This window comes from Dermacentor silvarum, chromosome 3, assembly GCF_013339745.2.
Source record: "Dermacentor silvarum isolate Dsil-2018 chromosome 3, BIME_Dsil_1.4, whole genome shotgun sequence".
Lineage (NCBI taxonomy): Eukaryota > Metazoa > Arthropoda > Arachnida > Ixodida > Ixodidae > Dermacentor > Dermacentor silvarum.
The window spans coordinates 70,863,000-70,885,229 of NC_051156.1; positions in this window are offsets into that span (position 1 = coordinate 70,863,000).

The window sequence follows — 22,230 nt, forward strand, 5'->3', positions numbered from 1 at the left end:
TTGATTAGGTCATGCCGGTACAAGTTACATTCGTGTCGCATTATTATTTATGTCGGGGGGGGGGGCGACAACCAGGTGCCAGGTATAACACTCATTGCAACGCCAGAGATGGCACAGTTGCTAGAACTGGTGATACCACGGATGCTGCAACCACAACGTTGTCTGAAAAATGTGAACAAAAGTTACGAAATAGAAGTGGCCCAGTTTTATTGCATAAAGAGTTAGAACTGAAGTTATTTTCAAAGCGTGCAGCAATTCATCAAATAAAACGGATTCGCCACACAGGGCTATCATTAACCGGTGCAGCGTGTTTGCATCTAGACACGCCAAAATAATAATTGAGAAACGAAGAAAATAGCATGTTAAACGAGATATTGATTCCATATAGGACATACACAGGAAAGTGCGAAATGTGTTTGCGCGAGCACGTTTGGTGTGGGCAACGTGACCCTGCGTGTAGTGTGTGAAAAGTGCACAACCGCGTATTGGACAACGTTTGTAAATAGTAGCTCATTGTACGATATCATAATCACCTGCCACCTACCTCTCCCTGTATCTCCCACTTCCCCTTACTCCAGTGAGGAGTAGCAGGCTAGAGACACGATCTCAGGCCGACCTCTCCTCCTTCTCTCATTAAATATCTTCTCCTCCTCCAATATGATGTTATGCCGCCTGGCAAACCAAGCAAAAAAATTTCCCTCTAGTATCACCTGGCCCAATTTCTTGAAATAATAATATCGTTTCTAATCCGGTGTATAAATTCTTTATTTTTGTCTCCTATCATTACCTGTTCCCAGGTAAGCTAAGCCACGCCTTCTTGTCTTCCCATGTGCCGCTAATTCATAAATGCTCGTTAAATGTCTCTTTACCCTTTGGCATTTATGACTCGCCTAATTAGCATGCCTACCCTTGGTGAGAAGAGGGGTCTTTCCGGAGCTGAATACGGAAGTGGGTTAGCCGCAGGAAAAAGAAGCTGTAGAAAGAGGAGAGAAGCTAGCGACCGAAAGGGCAAAGAAGTAAGAGGCGAAGGAGCGCAAAGAAGACAGAGAAGCAAAGGGGCGACAGGTAAAAGAAGAAAGGGAAGCAAAAGAGCGACTGATAAGAGAATAAAGAGAAGCTGAAATAGCGGAGAGAGAAAGACAAAGACAACACGAGTTATAACTCGATCGACTTCACTTACAGCAGCGCACAGACGCTCCCGCTCCGGCAGAGTGGATAGCACTGAAAGACACTAGCTTCCGTCTGAACCCAAGCAAGCTGCTTGTGGCATTCGATGAAACAAAAGATGACCAGAATGATACTTGCATGATTTGAGACAGTTGCTAAAGCCAGAATTGGCAAGAGGATCAATAGGCCACTGCGTTGAGCACTGTTGCGTAGAAGCACTTAGTGTGTACGGTAGACTAACGCCACCGATGCCTCTATTAGGAGGGTGAAAGCCGCTCTACCAAAAAAAACATGTGGTTGATCCCTCTTATATAGGAATCGGTATAGAACACGAAAGTGAAACGTGTCTTCACAGAAGTAGTGTAATGTTATTGCACATTGATATAATGTCTATTGGTGTTTGTGGCTAAAGCGCCCTTAGGCGTTGATGCACCCACGCTGAAGCATGGTGGCACGTCTCCTCCATCACGACTCCAACGTCGATTGACCATGAGCAACCGTCGTGCATATGGAAGCTGCACTACGCTGCACCGCTAGCACAACGCGAAAGACGAAGCACGTAACTGACAAACAATACAACGCGCAAGACAAAGCACGTAACTGAATCGTCCCGAGTCAAATCAGCGCGTACAGCGCGTCGTAATTGCAGCCTCCGCGCTCAACTTCAGAAAACATTTTCAGAGCTAATCGCGGAGGCACGCTCCGCTGTGGCTGAGTACGGTGAACGCCACCTAGGTGGCGTTGGGTAGTGTTCTTGATGCCAGCGTCCCTTCGAATGATGGCATCGAGGCGTCGTAGTGCTGAGACCACCGAAGGTTCACTGTCGGTGCGCGTTAGTGTCATAATGCAGTACTTCTCTTTTCTGCTCGTAGGCGGCGGCACCGCCCCGAGCAAGAGCGCGGGTACACGGAGGAGTGTTAGATATATAAGGCGCGTCTGTGTAGCTCTCTGCAAATGCGTTTGTGGCGCAATGGGTTAAACGCTCGGCGATGTGTCGTCGCGGACCGAGAGGTCGTGGGTTCGATTTCCAAATTTTGCATGTTTGTGGAACTTTTTCTTCTGGTTTCTTTCTTTGTATTATGTCCTATGACGTATTTCCGTGACGGAAATACGTCATGGGACGTATTTCCGTCATTTCCGTGACGGAAATACGTCAGTGAAGTCTTGGTGGACCCCGGCATAAAACACCTTCGTGTTAAAAGATTTAGGTTTACGGTAGAAGGGCTTCCGAGATGAGTTTAGGACAGGAAAGCCCGCCGATGTCAGGAATGCGCCGCGCGGCTCAGCCAGCATTTCGACAGGTGGACCGAACTTTCAAAGTCTGGTCACTGCGAAATACCCTCACCAGAATGCCGTGGCGGTCGCCGTAGCCGGGGGCTCGCAGTACCGCCTCGCACACCAGGCACATCCTCTGTCTCCTGCGTCTTCCGATCCTGACGAGCCCTCTGTTCTCCAACGCGGTCACGCGCACGACCAAATAGTCACATTCAGAGAAATCCTCCTCCACTACTGGAGAGAGCAGTTGCGCTATCCCCCCCCCCCCCCCCGCACACTTCAGACGCAACTACAGGCGACTACATCAGACGCGAACTTTCCCAAACCACGTGCTATACCCCCGAATTTGCCCCGACGCATACTCCCCACTCTGCAAAGCCTGCGAGGCCCACGCTGACCTCGATCACATCACCTGGGCATGCCCGAACCTACACCCACCACACACCCACCGCACTAACACTACTGCGACGTAGCGTTTACACGACCTTTAATACGCCCCGAAGGCGCGGCGGACCGATCACACTCGAGGCACAGATCAGTCTCAAGATGAGTTCCCCACAAGCGATGAAGACGACGAAGCCGATGAGATTATGAACATGTGCAGTCAACGAAGAAGTCACTAAGAAATGCCCACACTAATTTCCCCCACGTGCGAGCGGCCAGCCTGGCCGCAAACTTAAAGGGACGGCGAACGCCTTGTGAAAGGCTTCATGCGAGAGACGTGGACAATCTCGGCAGCGCGACAGCGGCGGTCCAGTTGGAACCACAATAGGTTGGACGAGAGAGATAACTAACGGAGAAGGTTTGCTCTGAGACTCTGTATGGGCCTATGAACCGAAACAAACTTTTCGCATAAGCCGGATGGCGAACTGGAGTCCGGCGTCGACACAGAGCGAGGACATCCTCTATATACGAGGTATATGACTCGCCGAGTTGTTGTTTGCGAGTGTCGAGTGTCTTCTTAGCGATGGCGGAACGAACAGCTGGAGTACCAAAAACCTGTCGGAGCTGCTGTTTGAAAATATTCCAGTCGGTGAGGGTCGATCTCGTGGTTGAAAAACCAAGTCTTCGCTACGCCCGTGAGGTAGAAGGAGACGTGGCGTAGCTTCATCACCTCGTTCCAGTCGTTAGCAGAACTCACCCGGTCGTAATTGTCAAGCCAATCCTCCACATCTTCACCACGGAAGCCAGCGAACATATGGGGGTCGCGCTGGGGCCCACTGACGATCCAAGATGAAGAGGCTGCGGCAGTCGGAGCCAATATTGTAGACGTAGAAGTGCCCGATGGCTCGTCCTGCGGCATGTTGGCGGACAGCTGGCACAAACGGCGACCTGAGCGAAGCTCCAGGAGGTAGAGCGGGTGAGCAGAGGACGGGGGACCGAGGATCAACCTCCACCACTTGCGACGTAGCGTTTACACGACCTTTAATACGCCCCGAAGGCGCGGCGGACCGATCCCACTCGAGGCACAGATCAGTCTCAAGATGAGTCCCCCACAAGCGATGAAGACGACGAAGCCGATGAGATGATGAACATGTGCAGCCAACGAAGTCACTAAGAAATGCCCACACTACACGCATCATAACTACGGCCGCGCAGTGGGAGACTTTGCTGCTCAGCTACACCCAGAAGAGCACCTCTGGGCCGTCCGGATGGCCGAACACGCCGCCAGAAAGCAAGGACTGGCCGCCGTCTGAGGAAGGGGAGGCCTGGGGGCTCCGCCGCCCCCAGACTCCATCATGGACACAATAAACTTTTTTCTCTCTCTCAAAGACTGCACAGAGGTACATTGCACTTAGAGAACTTCTGATCAAGGTGCATTTCCTCACCAGTTCCCACCCGAGCATTTCACTCTATCTGCAAGAAAGGAAAGCTAAGTCCCTTCGTACAAGATGTGCCTGAATTGGCCCCGCAGGGGCGTCTGCGCAAGCAGGCGTTTGGTGAGTTGCGCCACCACGTACCCGAGCACATGGGGGTTGGACCCTCCCGCGTGTAGCGTGCGCGGCTTAGCCGTGTCTGGGGAAAGGGGGATCCTGGGGGTTGAAACCGATGCCGGCTGTTTTGGACCTTTGAGGCCCCCCGGCGGAGGCAACACACCTCTTCGGCCTCTGCTTCACATAGACGGCACCCCTGGGCTGACCCACCCAGGGGAAATCGGCAGTTGCCTTTTCCTGTCCTCCTCTTAAATCTTCGTCTTTCTCTCTCACTTTCAATCTATCCTGTCTTCTTTTCACTTCCTTTTACTTCCGTTTTCTCAGGCAGCTAGGGTTAACCTTGTGTGGATAGCCAACCTTGGATATTCCATATTTGGTTATAGTACAGGCGTACAGCTATCGTTTGCAGGACCAATCTTTTCCAGGTATTGCAGCGTCCCCTAGTTGGGCTCCATGGGGGGTGGCTGGCGCTGCTGCCGAACATTCACCTATACTTATGGCAAGTTCATTCCCCCCCCCCTCACTGATCGCCGTCTGAAACGAGGGCGCACCGAAGATGTTTTCCAGGTTTTTGGACGTCAAACACAGAACTTTCCCCGATTTCATGTGATCCACTCAGAAAAAACAGACAAATCAGTACGAACAATCTCACCTTTCCTTGTGTCAAAGACTCTGACTGATATTTTTGGACCAGGCTATAAAGCATCCAGGATGGCAAGCGGGGATCTCCTCTTGGAGCTCCGTGATATGAAACAATACGAGAAACTACCCAACCTAGTGGCATTTGGAGAAGCTCAAGTAACAGTAACCCCGCACCGTACCATGAAAACCACCCGTGGCGTTCTATCACATGATGATCTGTTGCAGCTGAGTGAAGCTGAACTCCTGGAGGGCTTCAGTGAGCAGAATGTAATCAATGGTAAACGGATCAAGATGAGGCGCGACGGCAAGGAAATCCAGACCAAGCATCTGATACTTACTTTTAACATCGAGTGTTCTGCCCGAAACCATCGAGGGCCGGATAAATCAAGCTTCGTGTTAGGCCATACGTGCCAAATCCTCTACGATGTTTCAAATGGCAGCGGTTCGGCCATAGTTCACAGAACTGTCGAGGCCGCCAAACTTGTGCGAAATGCAGTGCTTCTGAACACTCCTCCGAGTCTTGTGAAATCTCTCTACATTGTGTTCACTGTGATGGGGAGCACGCCGCCTACTCGCGGTCGTGCCCAACCTGGAAAAAAGAAAGGGAAATAGTAACTATTAAAGTGAAGGAAAACATAATTTTCAAGGAGGCACGCAGGCGGGTATTGCACCTGCCAAAAACCAGTTTTGCCCAAGTGGCGCGTCAGGGGGCAGCGCCACAACGGCTCCCGGCGGCTGTCTGGCACACGCGTAGTGGGCCGGCGGTGACGCCATCCGCCCCCTCGGCGGCTGCAGCTAGCGCTGCTCCGCCATCTCAGAACAAGGGGCCATCGACCTCCGGGCTGGTGGCCTCCAAGGTCTCGTCCCTCGAGACGAGGCCTTCACGTCCAACTAACCGCTCGCAAGTGCGCGTGTCCAGCGCCTCGCAAGAAGACATGGGCACAACACCAAGCGTGAGGGCGCAGCCAGCGCCTAAGGAGCGGCGCAATTCCATCCACCGCTCCAAAAAAGAAAAATCTGCCAGGTTCCACGACATCACGACACACTACCAGTTACAGAGACGCGTATACCCATTCCCTCGCGCTAGGTTAGACAGGGCGCAAGCAGTACACTACAGGAAATTACAAACTGATTCTTACATAAACCCAAGACTCATGCACGCCATGTATTCAGACATGTACACTACAAACAGATGCACATCCTGTGGCGAGGTTGCCACACTTAATCACATGTTATGGGAATGTCAGGACATAACAAACAATTCGGGCAGTGCCGACACCTCCGTCTCTTCCACCACCAGCCTCCGCTCGCGTTGGAAGACCGCTCGAACCTGACAATACAGCTCTGGGCCGTCCAGGGAGCCGAGGAAGCCGCTTCGAGACAGGGTCTCGGAACCGCGTCCGCGGGGGTGCCCAGACCCACTAAAAATACGCCGGACTCAAATCTCATTGATTTGATAATAAAGCTTATGTTCTTCTTCGTGTCACAGCTCCTGGAAAGGGCCCGTGAGCTAACTTTGTATTCTTGAACGCACAGCACAAAAACACATTCAAAATGGACACACAAATTTTACAGTGGAATGTGAGAGGACTTCTCCACAACCTCGCCGATATTAGGGAACTCCTTAATAAATATAACCCGAAAGTGATGTGTGTTCAGGAAACACATCTAAAACCCACACAAACAAACTTCCTCAGACAATATGCTATCTTCCGTAAAGACCGTGACGTTGCTGTTGCCTCCTCTGGAGGTGTAGCAATAATTGTGGATAAATCTGTTGCTTGCCAGAATCTCTCTCTTCAGGCACCACTTGAGGCGGTGTCCGTGCGAGCGATACTCTTCAACAAGTTGGTAACCATCTGTTCTATTTACATACCGCCAGACTACAAACTCAGCAAAACGGAATTTTATACGCCAACTGACCAGCTCCCGGAACCATACATTATTGCCGGTGATTTTAATGCTCACAGCACTTTGTGGGGAGACTCCCGGTGTGACGCCAGGGGTCGGCTTATAGAGAACTTTCTAATAACCTCTGGTGCATGTCTGTTTAACAAAAAGGAGCCCACATATTACAACATCCACCATAATTCATTTTCTTCCATAGATTTAGCGATTGGCTCTGCTACCCTTCTTCCCTATATAGAATGGAATGTCGTTAAAAATCCATTCGGGAGCGACCACTTTCCTGTGACACTCACTCTGATAGAAGAGCATGACAGTCCTCCCCACGCCCCCGTTGGTAAATAAAATCAGCTGACTGGAAAGGTTTTAAAGAGTCAACCTACTTATCACCAGATTTTATCAACGATTTTAGTATTGACGACGCAGTAGCATATTTACTAGTTTTATACTCCACGCAGCTGAAAAATTCATTCCACTAACAAAAGCCTCTCATGTAAAAGACGGGATCCCTGGTGGAATGAGGAGTGCAGACTGGCACGAAAGAAACAGAACAAAGCGTGGGGGGCATTGCGTCGCGCCCCCACTGCGGAAAATCTTATCGAATTTAAGCTGGTAAAATCACAGGGAAGGCGTACGCGGCGACAGGCAAGGAGGACTAGCTGGGAGAGGTTTCTAACTAGTATAACATCCTATACCCAAGAGAGTAAAGTATGGAATAGCCTAAGAAAGCTAAAGGGGCAGCAAATCCACCCATTACCCTTAGTTGACGACCATGGGAATACCTTGGAAGACCAGGCCAATGCTCTGGGCGAACACTTCGAACGTGTACCAAGCTCCATACATTACTCAAAATCATTCCTTAAATATAAACAAATAGCAGAACTTAAGTCACTGGATCGCAAATGCAGACCGAACGAACAATACAACCGTCTATTTTATATAGCCGAGCTGAGAGCTGCCTTGAGCGTATGCAGCAGCTCCGCACCGGGACCTGACAGAATCATGTATGACATGATTAAACTTACACACTGACACACAGATGATACTTCTGGGACTTTTCAACTCTATCTGGGCTGCCGGATACCTGTCTTCCTCATGGAAAGAAGCTATTGTTATTCCAGTTTTGAAGCTGGGCAAAGACCCTTCCTCGGAGGCAATTTACCGCCCGATAGCTCTCACAAGTTGCCTGTGTAAACGTTTTGAAAAAATGATTAATCGCCGACTTAAACATTTCCTTGAACTGAACAATATGCTTGATCCCTATGAGTGTGGCTTTAGAGAAAGGCGGTCCACAACTGACCATCTTGTGCGCATTGAAGGACATATACGTGACGCATTTGTACATAAACAGTTTTTCTTGTCGATATTTCTCGATATGGAAAAGGCGTACGACACAACTTGGCGTTACGGAATTTTGCGAGACTTGTCGGGAATGGGCATCCGTGGAAATATGCTAAACGTAATAGAAAGCTATTTGTCTAACCGTACCTTCCGTGTGAACATCGGCAACGTACTGTCGCGTCAATTTATACAGGAAAATGGTGTACCCCAAGGAGGTGTGCTCAGCTGCACACTGTTTATCGTGAAGATGAACACGCTTCGTGCTTCATTACCGCCAGCTATTTTTTATTCTGTCTACGTAGACGACATACAAATAGGTTACAAATCCTGCAACCTTATAGTGTGTGACAGACAGGTACAACAGGGCTTGAACAAAGTGTCCAAATGGGCAGACGAAAACGGATTCAAAGTGAACCCCCACGAAAGTTCTTGTGTTCTTTTCACCAGGACGAAAGGGCTTGTTCCAGATACCACTATCGAAATGTACGGACAACAAACACCTGTCAACAAAGAGCACAAGTTCCTAGGCATCATACTTGATTCTAAACTTACTTTCATTCCGCATATAAAATATCTCAAGGTGAAATGTCTAAAAACGATGAACTTACTGAAAATGTTATCTCACACATCCTGGGGTAGCGACAGGAAGTGTTTACTGAATCTTTACAAGACTCTCATTTCATCACGATTGGATTATGGTAGCGCGGTATATCACTCTGCCGCCCCTAGTGTGCTGAAGATGCTGTATCACGTCCACCATCTAGGTATCCGCCTGGCCACTGGCGCTTTTAGAACAAGCCCCATTGAAAGTTTATACGTCGAATCAAATGAGTGGTCACTCCACCTGCAGAGAACGTACACCAGCCTCACATATTTCCTTAAAGTCCACTCTAATCAGCAGCATCCGTATTTTAATACCGTTAACAATATGACGTGTGCTACACTTTTTCGTAATCGTCCATCTGTAAGACAGCCTTTTTCACTGCGTGTCAGGGAGCTTGGAGAAGAAATGGACATCCCACTCGTCGAACATCGCTTAATGCCTTCAGCCAAGCTGTTACCACCTTGGGAGTGGCAGGTAATAGCATGTGATATATCATTTGTAGAGGTTACGAAGCACGCTTCAGAGGTCGAAATCCCAATGCATTTCCTAGAATTACAGTCCAGTCCAATTACAGTCTGTGCACGAGTACATATCACTCGTGCACAGAATTTTACACAGACGCTTCTAAATCATACGCAGGAGTATCTTATGCAGCCGTCGGTCCGTCTTTCTCGGAATCTGGCGTACTCCACCCAGAAACAAGTATCTTTACGGCTGAGGCCTACGCAATATTGTCAGCCGTAAAGCATATAAAGAAATCAAAACATCATAAAACTATTATATTTACAGGCTCCCAAAGCGTCGTAAAAGCCTTGAAGTCACCCTGTAAACAGAAAAACCCTGTCCTCATTGAGCCCTATTCTGTTCTTTGTAGAGCATATGCAACTAACCAGCATGTCATTATATGCTGAGTGCCTGGGCATAGAGGCATCGAGGGCAATGTTCTTGCCGACGAAATGGCCACATCAGTCACATCACCCGCTAATAACCTTACAGCTGCTGTTCCTGCAACAGATTTGAAACCTTTCTTGCGAAAGAAACTGCGAAGCCACTGGCAACGCTTGTGGGACGCAGAAACAAATAATAAGCTTCATTTGATTAAGCCACAGTTAGGTTACTGGCCGTCCGTAACAAAAACCCGGCGAACTGATATCCTATTCTGTCGTCTCAGAATAGCACACACGTACGGCACCCACAATTTTCTATTGAATGGTCATGATCCTCCAACCTGTGGTAGATGTGGCGAGAGGCTCACCGTCCTCCACGTCCTCCTGGAGTGTCGGGAAGCCAAAAGAGAAAGAAACACTTTCCTCTAGCATATCGCTACTGTCTCCCTCTACATCCCGCTATGTTCCTTGGTAAAGAACCGCTCTTTAACACCAAAGCAGTCATCGCATTCTTGAATGATGTTGTGCTACATGTTATTAGGCCAATAAGTTCGTAGCGCATCCTCTCTTCAGGGGATGTTGCTGTTATAGTTCTTTATAGCACATGTCTCCAGGCCCTTGTGTTTCAAGGGCTCTGTTTTAGGCACTTGTGCTTCTGGCCAATTCTTACGTCTGTAATATTTTGTGTCTTATCACTCTTTTGCAATGCACTGTTCATGTCTATAGTACATATCATTAGTGATTGCCATAATCTTATTACGTATAGATTTTACGCACTTTACAGCGACTGTTTTTAGGCCCCTTTACAGTCATGCCACATCTGTTCATGTAATTGACTATTCATATATCACTAACAAGCCATTACCATCGTCTTGGCGCTCTTTGGCCACATCTGGCCCTTGCGCCAACAAACCACAATAATCAATGCCTGAATTGGCAGACCAATTTTTGGAAGCGCAGGAAGGCACCAATCTCTCCAAGATCAAAAAAGAGGAGCCAGAGAACGGAAAAAATATTGTCACACAATAAATATTGTCACACACCCCATTAACGAGGCGCCGACGCCGGGCCAAATTCTAAAGCCGACTTATCAGCTTCCAAAAATGAGCCCACGGAAGCAAGAAAATCTAATAAGAGGCCGTCTAGTGCACCAGCGAACGCCGGTTGTGGTCCAAAGACCGAGTCAGAACCCAGAGTTGTCAAAACACAACAAAAGATATTCTTCAAACAAGGCAGTTACATACACGCGTCCACATTTCGGCTAGACACATTGCAATACAATTCAGATGGGTATTAACAAAACCCCGGAAAAAAATTAACGACGAGCACTAAGAGTCAGACACCTAAAGTACAAAATGAGTATGAAGACAAAGTCTCCAATCGTATTCACCCGTGCTGGTCTTGAGTCGGATGATCTCGGCGTAGCTCGAAGCAAGTGTCGAAGAAGGAACTTCTTCCCGAAATGCAGACGCTTGATGAACACATCGGTTAACTTGCCGGGGAACCCCATTCCGCAGACGGCCAAGCCTTTTACGTCACCTGTCTTCACCGGCGCGGTCTGGTCCCCCTTCCAACTCCTGCACGGCGCTTCTGGAGCCTTCGGTCGGAGTTGTCATCCCGAAGCGGGAACAAAGCCTGGGAATATTCTAGACGTTTCTCGAGTTTTCGACCGCCTCCATCAGAGCGCCATCGAGGAGGGTGGTGACTCATCCGTAGGCTCAAGCCGCGTTGCTTTCCTCTCTCTCTCTGCTCGCCAGGTGAGAGGGTGTTTCGATGCACTCTCTCTCTCGTTACCGTCGCCTTCGCATATGTTGTTTTTGTTTATAGACTCCGCTAATAACGTCGGCTGTCTGAGGCGTATGAGCTCTCTCCCTCTGTCGAAGCTGCCACGGGGGCGGCTTGTTCCTTGGTGGCTTGAGTGACACACGGCGCGCCCTTAGATTATGCGCTTTTTCGTGACAGACATTCAAACGGTATTTCAAACATCGCGTCGCCTTTCGAACTCTTGCAGCATACAGCGCTTTCATAGTTCAAGATCTTCCTTTAATCAATCGTTTTTGCCTAGAGCTATCGCAGAGTGGAACAAATTACCAGATAGAGCCGTCAGCGAGCGTAACCACATTATCTTTAAACAGCTGCTTACTGATTACCTCAAACTCTAACTTTATAATGACTGTACTGCGTTTTGCTTCTTTCGCGATTGCCGTTGCACAATGGGACTTTGCATTGTAATCGGTGTGCCGCGAAGTTTTTCCCTTTTTATTGTCTTCCTTTTCGTTTTAGTTGTGTTCTCAAACGAAACCCACAGGCTGTAGGAAATTGTAACCATGTCTTTATTCCTATTCTCACCTTCTGTAAACCCCCCCCCCCCCCTTATGTAATACCCCGACAGGGGTCCTTAAGGGAAAATAAATGATGGTGATGATGATTTTACAGACACAACCAGATTTCGCAATCATGCGTACTCATCGTCTTTCAAATGCACAAAAAATTACATCGTCAATACCAGAATGTCATACAAAGTATGCTGTAACAGAATATGTCAGGTGGGAGCGGAATCACTTCGTCCATATAAGAGAGCGACTTCCTGTGTCGGAGTCGAGATTTTTAGCAATAGATGTGATAAACGGCACCATCTCTGACTGTTTTGTTGTCTCAGCTTTACAGCTTTAAACTAGAGCTTAAATAGCAGGAAGTGCATGCTCGTATATTTATTCGTTCTAGCGGAAGTATGTGTTCATTCATTCCTCTTCATAGCAGATTTTAATGCTTATATTGCACGGGGAAGCTCACTCTGATTTTTTGTGCATTGTGTAATTGCAAAGTGAAACACTATGAACGAAGCACGTACGTTTAGCAATAGTGATGCCGTGATGTTATTTAGTGTATAGGCGCATCCGGCACCATTGTATTCACGGAAAAAATCGCGACCAGGCGGCTGCTGAATCACAGTTTGCAACTAGAAGGCATCTGCTTCAAGGGCAATATCAGCATTGGTGTAGTGTGGTAGATGTCTGTTACTTTATGTTGGAACCTAAAGTATGCACATTCCTAAATATGGCTCTGTGGGGTGCTCAAAAATATATTTGCCATAATCTTTTCCCTCAACTCAGACTTTACTGGGTGCAAAAGACTGCTTTTGCAATTAGTGCACAATTAAAGCAAACTGTTGGATGCTAGAAAACTAGTGCATCTGCGAAGACATAATAAACACTGCTGTCGTAGGAAACTGAAACGTGAACTGAGGAGAATGTGGTGACACCATAATCGACGGCACCTACACCCTGTTCATGCGATCGGGGCCACGGTACGTGTCCTACTGCGAAACATTTTCTAGGCATATTAGAGAGCTTTAGATTAGGGGACGCAACTGGTTTGGGGGACCAAATGCCCAATGATACTTTGCTTTTGCGACACCCAAGCTGCTTTCCTATGCATGCGTAACGCAAGGTTCTTGCGTTTGCTAACATAAAGATATCTATTGTCACATTTATTAGAGCGGTAGCTTGTTACGGGCTCACGCCTCTAGTTCTTTTGATGTGCGCTCCCGTTGACCGTCACAAAAATCCGAAACTGAATTGCTGGTTTTTGCAAACATTGAAGGGTCCAGAACTATGCCGATCCAACGCACATCTAGAAAGCTATGTGTAGCGAAGTCTAAGTAAACCGTGTGATTACAGGCTTGCGAAATAGTGGCAATGCATACAATTTTGTTTACGCTCATTCTGTGGAAGGAGCATTCTCATGCAACGTTTGTCTTTGTGTACCGCGAATGTTACAACTTTATTACCATGTAATATTTACATTGATGCACTGCATCGTTTACAAGCCTTGCCGCAAAACAAAGTCAAAATCAGGCTTATGCGCAGTAGGAGACGTTTAGGCTGCAATTTCACAAGGATGAAGGCTGTGTAGGATGCTTTTAGAGGCAAGAATGGCGGTGACAGCTGTACGCAAAAATTAAAAAAAGGGCGACGCGTGTCAAGCAAGATTCAAGCACGTTTATCAGTGGGGCATACCCATTCTAGTGGATGGGCCGAGAACGGGCCGATCCCAGTTGTACATATTAAGCGGTTAAGTTAGGGAAAATGAATCAACTAAAAGAATTCGTAAATATAGTTAACCCTTCTAGTAACACATGGGAGTGCTTGTTACCTGTGAGTCGTCATTATGTAAACAGGTTTTTTGTAGGAATCAATATTTTTTCGCGGAAGGGTGATGCGTATGCTTTGCCAGCATACAAGCATTACACAAGCCACTTCGACAAACTTACCGCACATCGACAAACATACCGCCCAGATAATGCCCGACCCAGCAGGAAATAAGCCGGCTATGATTCACCGGGACGCCATGTCTGACGATTGCCAAGCCCTGAAAGCTTCTCCGTCAATCAGCACTGAGGGGAAGGAGGAGGAGACAACTTTATTAAGAGAAATGTCAGGGCTTTGTAGATGGCCGATTGTCTGCGGCGACCTTTTTCGCCTAGGCAATAATTCCTTTTTGTAGCTTTTCTTCGAGGGACCGTATTTTTTTATTGCGATAAAGACTTGCCCTTAAGGCATAATGCTTGATTTGTAAATGTCTATTATATGTGTGGTGTGAGTTCTGTGTTGCGTATGAACTCAAGCAGTATTTTGTGGAATCTGTTAGCATGTATCCAGTAGTAATTGCTGGCTGTGACACTGTAGCGGAAGTCGGCTTGCAGTAGGAGACGTGAGCACTCCGATTTTAAGCCTGGACATGTCCATATTAGGTGGTACGTATCTGCTTCCATCACTGGAACGGAGCAGTATGGACACGTAGCACCCAGTGGTGAATGCGACCAGCTCCAGGTTGAGATTTTAGAAAGTGTAATGACCACCCCGGCCCGCAGCCTCCTAAGCACAACTTCATCCGCCCTAGTGAGGTGAAGGGGGAGGCAGCAGAAATACCGTATTATAGGAAAACCGTATTAGGGTGCCCCATGTCGTTTCTGAGGAAGCTGGCAGAAGCTCGCTGTGTGGGGGAAGGCCATCGCATTCCTAGAGGATGTGGCTTTGGTTTGCTATGGCATTTTTATCGCGGTTTTTTCATATTGGGTCAACCTCCCCATCTGCTAAGATCGCTAAGCGATGAGGAGTGGTGAGAGTGTTAGTTTGGATTCAGAGGAAAATAGTGGCCTGCGCTCTTGTAAGGTTGCTGTGTAGTATAGTGTATATTCGCCTGTTCTCTTTATATAGGTTGGTAAGTTCGCTCTAGAAAGCACTACCTCTGCCATCGGGTGGTCCGCGGTTCCAAGGAGAGTACGACCCGGTTTATTAATCATCGGGCAACTTTATGCGCATCCTCGTAGCCGGAATATCTCGAGTGAGCAGGGACCCAGAAAAGAGGTGAAAGAATTGAAACAAAGCAAGCGGCAATAAACGAAAACTACGCTAGGTATAAAAAACGAAGAAAAATGCCGTACCTGCAATTCAACACATTCGCGAAGCGCCTTACCGCTAAAAGATACCACTCGGAATAGAGTTAGTTGGTTTGGTTCGTTCATTACATGGCACCAACCCTTTATAATAATGACAAATAATCGCATGAATTTACATTAGTCACTACAAAATAAAGTTTCCTTGTGGTCGTGCCGAGAGGAATGTCGTGCAAACCTGCTGCGTAGTATGCAACAGAGGGCGGGTCGTACGTGCAAACCCCGTGCAAGCTTCACCACTCTGCCGGAAAAACTTAGAATACTTTTCGCAATACGTTGATGGAACTGCGTTGAGCGAAATAAAAAAAAAGTCGCAGTTTCGCCCGAAAAGAGAAGTATTGATTGCGATAGCAAATTAGTGGACAGCTATACGAAGTCAGTATATTAGTTTTATCGGCCGTGTTCAACTTGTAAACATAGGCATACTAACTAAATTAACAAGCATGGTGTAAAGCGCGCACAAACAAACATTAAGGCATCTCACTCGATGACCACGGAAACTCGCTCTCAAAACACTGGAGTGAGTAAGCGCAGCTGCAGCAGCGAGCGACCTCGTGCTGCCGTTTGCATAAACGTGCACTAAGCCGCAAAAACACAGACGAGGCGGACTCTGTCCCCGCTGCAGATGGCTTTGAAGATACCGCTGCCCAGGCGGGCGCGTACCGTTTAGAACATGTTCACTCCTCCCTTCCCTACCCCCGTAGCTTTGTGGCCCCGGCCGGCGCGCGCGGCTGCTCGGTCCACCGGGAGTAGAACCCACCCCGCCCGCATCCCTACTCTCTCTCTCTCCGGAGCGTTGAGCGCGACTGCAAGACCACGTGCTTCATTCCTGCGTCACTACCTTGCGTGCGCGAGATTGAGCCGCGATCGCCGGCTCACCCTCGCACGATTTCACTCGCACATACAGCATACGGCGCGCGGCGACGATTTTATCGCCCTTGGGCTTTATACAGAACCTCACAGCGACGGCGACGACAGAAATGAGTCTGGAGTGTCCATAGAATTGCTGTCGCAACAAAATTACTAGAGGATCTTATGCTACAACTAAGACGTCTTGAATGCGAATGTCCGAGCCCCGCTAACTCAATCACACGACGACCACTTTTTTGCTGATTCATAATCAGTATGAAACCACAATTTACTGTCACTTTTGCAATCGTCATGTTTTTGGTAAGTCACCCTTCCTATGATTCTCCAGACTCGGACCAGGACTAAGCACCTTTTTTTGCTGAGTCAATCTCACTTGGACCCTCAAATCTCACGTAATCTCACTTATTCCGCGTCAATATATGTTTTGTTGTCTCAGCAGGGGCGTGTAGTTCGACCAAGGAGATAGAGGTGGCTGTTTGTGTACGCCACTTTAAGTCGTAGCCGATGGCAGAGAGTCTCTAATTCCTGAGGTGGGCGTCTTGTATGTCTCGATTGAATATTCAGGCCAATAGTGCACATAAATTTGCAGTGGTCGAGAAAGGAAGACGAGAGCTTTTTTTCTGTTTTATCGGTCATGAAGAAAACCCTTGGCTGGGGCCGGTGCCTGAGCATTTTTGAAAACTGTCGTTCGGGAATTATTAAAGCGGAAGTGAGGCCCGCGTTTCAAGGCCGTTTCAAAACTGCGTCATCGACACGAAGTGGCCCTTTTAGGATGAGAGGCGATGATGCGCACAAAACCGCGATTAAGGGTGGGAGAATGATTAAGCAAGTGAACTGAAGTGATAATGGGTATCACCATCATTATCAGCCTATATTTATCTCCACTGCAGGACGAAGGCCTGTCCCTGCGATCTCCAATTGCCCCTGTCTTGCGCTAGCTGATTCCAACTTGCGCCCTGCAAATTTCCTAACTTCATCACCCCAACTCGTTTTCTGCCGTCCTCGACTGCGCTTCCCTTCTACTGGTATCCATTCTGTAACTCTAATGGTCCACCGGTTATCCATCCTACGCATAACATGGCCTGCCCAGGTCCATTTTTTCTTGGTATCCATTCTGTAACTTTAATTGTCCACCGGTTATCCATCCTACACATAACATGACCTACCCAGCTCCATTTTTTCTCCTATTGTCAATTAGAATATCTGCTATCACCGTTTTCTCTCTGATTCACGCCACTGTGTTCCTGTCTCTTAAAGTTCCGCCTAACATTTTCCTTTCCAACGCTCTTTGTGCGGTCCTGAACTTGTTCTCGAGGTTCTTTGTTAACCTCCGCGTTTCTGCCCCATATTTTAGCACCGGTAGAATGCAATCATTGCACACTTTTCTTTTCAACGACAGTGGTAAGCTCCCAGTCGGGATTTTGCAGTGACTGCCGTGTGCACTCCAACCAAATTTATTTCTTCTGTAAATCTCCTTCTCAGGATCAGGGTCCCCTGATGACCTCACGATAAGGGTTTAGTTGGTTGATCGGAGTCAAACGGAATGTAATGACGAGATAGAGTGAGCTAAGTTAATGGGCAGAGAATGACAGTGAATTAAGAGTGAATGAAGGGCAATCAAATGGTGATATGGCGAACCAAGAGTAAAAAAATTGGAAATTTGGTGTAATAGAGCAGACCGAGTGTGATGGCAGTAAAACCGAGATGATAGAGTGAAGGAAGATGAAGCAAGCAGTGATAGGGTGAATCAATAATAAATCAAGTGTGAATTAAGAGTGAATCAAGGGGTAATGGAGTGTTGAAGTGACTTGCAAAAAATGCATGAGATTTGAGGGTTCAAGTGAGAGTGACACAGCAAAAAAAGTGTTGAGCTACGGTTCGAGTTTGGAGAACGATAAGAAGGGTGACTTGCAAATAAACATGGTGAATTGCAAAAAATGACTGTGAATTGTTGTTTCAGAGTGATGATGACTCAGCAAAAAATTCGTCGTGATCTGAGTCACCTCACATGCTGTTAAGCTTGTCATACCTGCGCAAGCACGACAAATAATCAGGTAAAAATATCGCCTTTGCACCCAATTCTGAAACACACAGTTATCATCTGTCATTTACATTCGACACTATGACTATGGACAGAATGACAGCCTTTATTTTGAATATACCTGTGAAAATGCGGCATTGGTTCTATAACATAAAAATTTCCCCTTTCGAAAGCAGGGTTGAAGGGGCCACAAATCGAAATTTGTCACTGTCGAAGACTAAAGTGCTTCTCAGTTTAGTAGATGAATAGATGAATCAAATAGATAAATCAATATGAATATGCAGTGAATGAGACATGTTTAATCATTGCTCTAACTTGAAACAGTTCAGAAAAGATCATTTCGTATTTTATTTATGCATTACCCAATGGCTAATCATTTTCTATAGGCGACCACGATGTCAATAGGTAAGCCACGATGTCCCTAAACGAAGGCATATTGTTGCGGAGCGATCCATACAAGGATGAAGGCGATGCTTGGCAGAGCGACGAAGACGACGGTGAAGACGCTTGCACGTGTGCCGGATCAGACATCTCTTGCCCTAGCCGTCTTTGTATATATTCAGTAAATATTTGCTTCGCCTCCATCTCGCGTCCGTCACACTTTGGTGCAGCCGCTGGGTATACTTACATAATATATATATATATATATATATATATATATATATATACCGTTTTATCTACTGTTTGGCCAACATCCTGCATTGCCCTTCGAGACTCGCCTTCCTTCGGCTCCTCACTCGCCTGCTGATTACGCCAGTGCCGTCGCAGCTCGTCAACCTGCCCACGACCGACTTGCTGCTTTGCAAGCAGCCCAAAAGTCCCGTTACGACAGCCGACACAGAAGCGTGCACGTAACACCTGGCTCTGCGGTCTTCCTATGGTCGCCATGACGCCGCATTGGCCGTTCAAAAAAGCTCCTCTCACGTTACACCGGGCCCTACAAGGTTCTTCGTCAACTCGGTGACGTCAATTACTCCTGGAACCTGCTTCTTCGGCCTCATTGCTACGAATTCATGTTCATGTTTCCCGTCTGAAGCGATACTGCTTCTAGCTCCTCGCCTTCATAGCAAGTGCCAGGACGGCGCTTCCACCACCAGACAGTGATGTTACGGAGCGATCTATACATGGAGGAACGCAATGCTTGGCAGAGCGACGAAGAGGACGATGAAGACGCTTGCACGTGTGCCGGATCAGACGTCTCTTGCCGTAGCCTTGTTTGTATGTATTCTGTAAATATATCCTTCGCCTACATCTTGCTTCCGTCACAATATATTTACACCTGAAAAGTGCCATTGAGTAGAAATATGTGCAATATATCTGCATACCCGTATACATTTTATCAGGACTTGGGGGATGTCTATTCCTTCAAAATAAATTAAATTGCACAGAAAATTGAATGGCCATCAATATTTCACTCATGACTTCTTGTATAAAACGTAATGATAAAGATGAATATGGCATTGTACTAAAGCTTTACGGAACAAAGTTGAGAAATGTACCACAGCGCAATTGCCTGCAATAATCTTTCTGCGCTGATCCAACTTCAGAAGAGTATGCAAAACGAATGTTTAAGCATTTATCAAAGTATTATTTCGCACGTGGCCTCTTGTTTTCAACACTAGCTTCTAATAAATATTAACTACAGTGTTCTCATTTATGTCTAAGCAATAAAAAAGTTTTCATCGTAATTTAGTTGCATTCTGTGAGGCGAGAAATAACACATCATTGTCAATGTAGATTTAGTCTTGAATCAACTTCCATTTTATTCCATGTTGTGTTAGCAGTGTAATCACAGGACAGGCTAAAACATAAGAGAAATAATTAGACAAACAATGACCTAAACAATTAGACAAACAATGACATAATATTAGTCAGATAAACAATGACGGCAGAAATGAGAGAAAGTACGTTCCTGCGAAATGCGTTTTCAGTTCTTGGAACGAGGGTCGTTTTTTTTTTACTATAGTCTTGAAAGTACCGGTGAAAACTTTGGCTGGACCGCTATCAATCGCATGATGCGACATCGTGCTAAGAGCTGAACAGACAGAAAACGTCCAATTTCTTCCATTGATTTCATTAGAATTTTAGTTGCGCTGTAAATAGTGCATTAGAACATCATAGATGCCCTGGTATGTTTTCCGTCAGTCGATGATTCTTCCTATTTATCAACGGCGTTATCCAAGTCAGAACCCGCATCGTATAGTACGCTGATGCCTTGGGGACTTCTAGGGAAAAAATTATTGAGCATTTTATCCACGCATATCGCTGTTGGCTTTCCTGTGGTGGTAAGGTGTGTTTTCGTTGAATATGGCCACAGCATACAGCTATACAAAGCACGAAGTTTGAGATTTCTGCTTGTTTTTCTGCCAAACAGTTCACATGAACGATTCCTCGTCTGACAATTAGGATGCCACTTTCACGATACCGTAGTACTCGCACTTTTCTTCCAAGCAATCGCCCTTGAAGTACACGCATCCGGTAAACGACGAAGCACCGGCTTAGGGCCATTCCGACAGTCTACGACATATGTCCGAAACAACGCCATGGAATGTACTTTGGTAATGTCTTCCGCGCTGCTTCTATGGCTTTCTCAGTGAGAATATGCCATTAGGCTCGGTCGTCAAGGGATTTGCACGATCACTCTAAGGATATGAATCACCTTCTGCGGAAACGAAATCAGAGACAGAGATAATTTAATAAGGCAGAGAAGCTTTAAGCGCGCTTCTGGGGAAGCCAGTCAGGGAACTAATAGAAAAAGCCAAGGACCACGTATGGGACAGAATAGAGGGCCGTCACCTAGTGCCGAGAATGCTTGGAGTGATTGATGTCTGCAAGAACGGGGAAGAGGGATCGCGAATCAAAAAGTTAAAGGGGTGATCGAGGTCAGGCAGGCAGGCAAAGAACTTTATTATTATCCGGAGGCGACGCTCGACCCCCGTTAGGGGTGACACCGGTGGGCCACTCCCACGTTGGGACGGGGAGGTTAAACTCCACGGCGGTGCGGGATGTTTCAAAGGAAGTATAAATCGCTGTGTGTACGGTGAGAGAGGTTGAAAGGCAGGTGTTTGCAATTCAAATGGCAATGCTTGCAGTAAACAGGGGAATTTCGACTCTAGCTAAGGCAATGAACTTTACGGCCAAATTCATCAATCTAGAAGTGCAGCCAGCAGGCCGCGAAAGCGCTTTTGTGCGTGACGTGATACATGTTAACGATAGTGTGACAACAGCGGTTAGACGTCGATTCGCGGCAAGCGCTGTAGGCTACTTAGGCCGGCCCTAGACAATGATGAAGGAATATTAAGTACTGAATACAGCGACACACCAGTAAAGCCACAAAATTAGAGCACAAGAACATAAGAAAAGACGCACAAAGAATAAGAACAGGGACGGTGAAATTTGTTACATAAATATGCCGGGAGATCGCAAACACGAAATATGGATGGAAATTCAAGCGGAACTGAATAAAGAAACTATTAGCATGTGCAAATTGGCCGAAACGCATATACGAGATTTGGAGCAACCACCTGTTTTGGACAATTTTGTATGGAAGGGGCGCAACAAAATGACTGGGGCAAGGAAATACGGAGGCGTAGGCAGGCTAATTAGGCGAGTCATAAAATACCATAGGGTAAAAGAGACATGTAACGAGCATTTATGGATTAGCGGCACATGAGAAGACAAGAAGACATGGCTTCATTACCTGTGAACAGGTAATGATAGCAGACATAAAAATAAAGAATTGATTGACTGCATTAGAAACGATAATAATTATTTAAGTAAATCGGGCCAGGTGATACTAGAAGGAGATTTTTTTCGCTTGGTTTGCCACGTGGCATAACATCATATTGGAGGAGGAGGAGTACATTTTAATGAAGAGAAGGGAGGAGAGGTCGGCCTCGAGATCGTGTCTCTAGCCTGCTACTCCTCACTGGAGTTAGGGGAAGTGGGAGATACAGGGAGAGGTAGGTGGCAGGTGATTATGATATCGTACAATGAGCTACTTTTTATACACGTCCAATACGCGGTTGTGCACTTTTCACACACTACACGCAGGAGTAGTGTTGTCCACACCAAACGTCATCACGCAAACACATTTCGCATTTTCC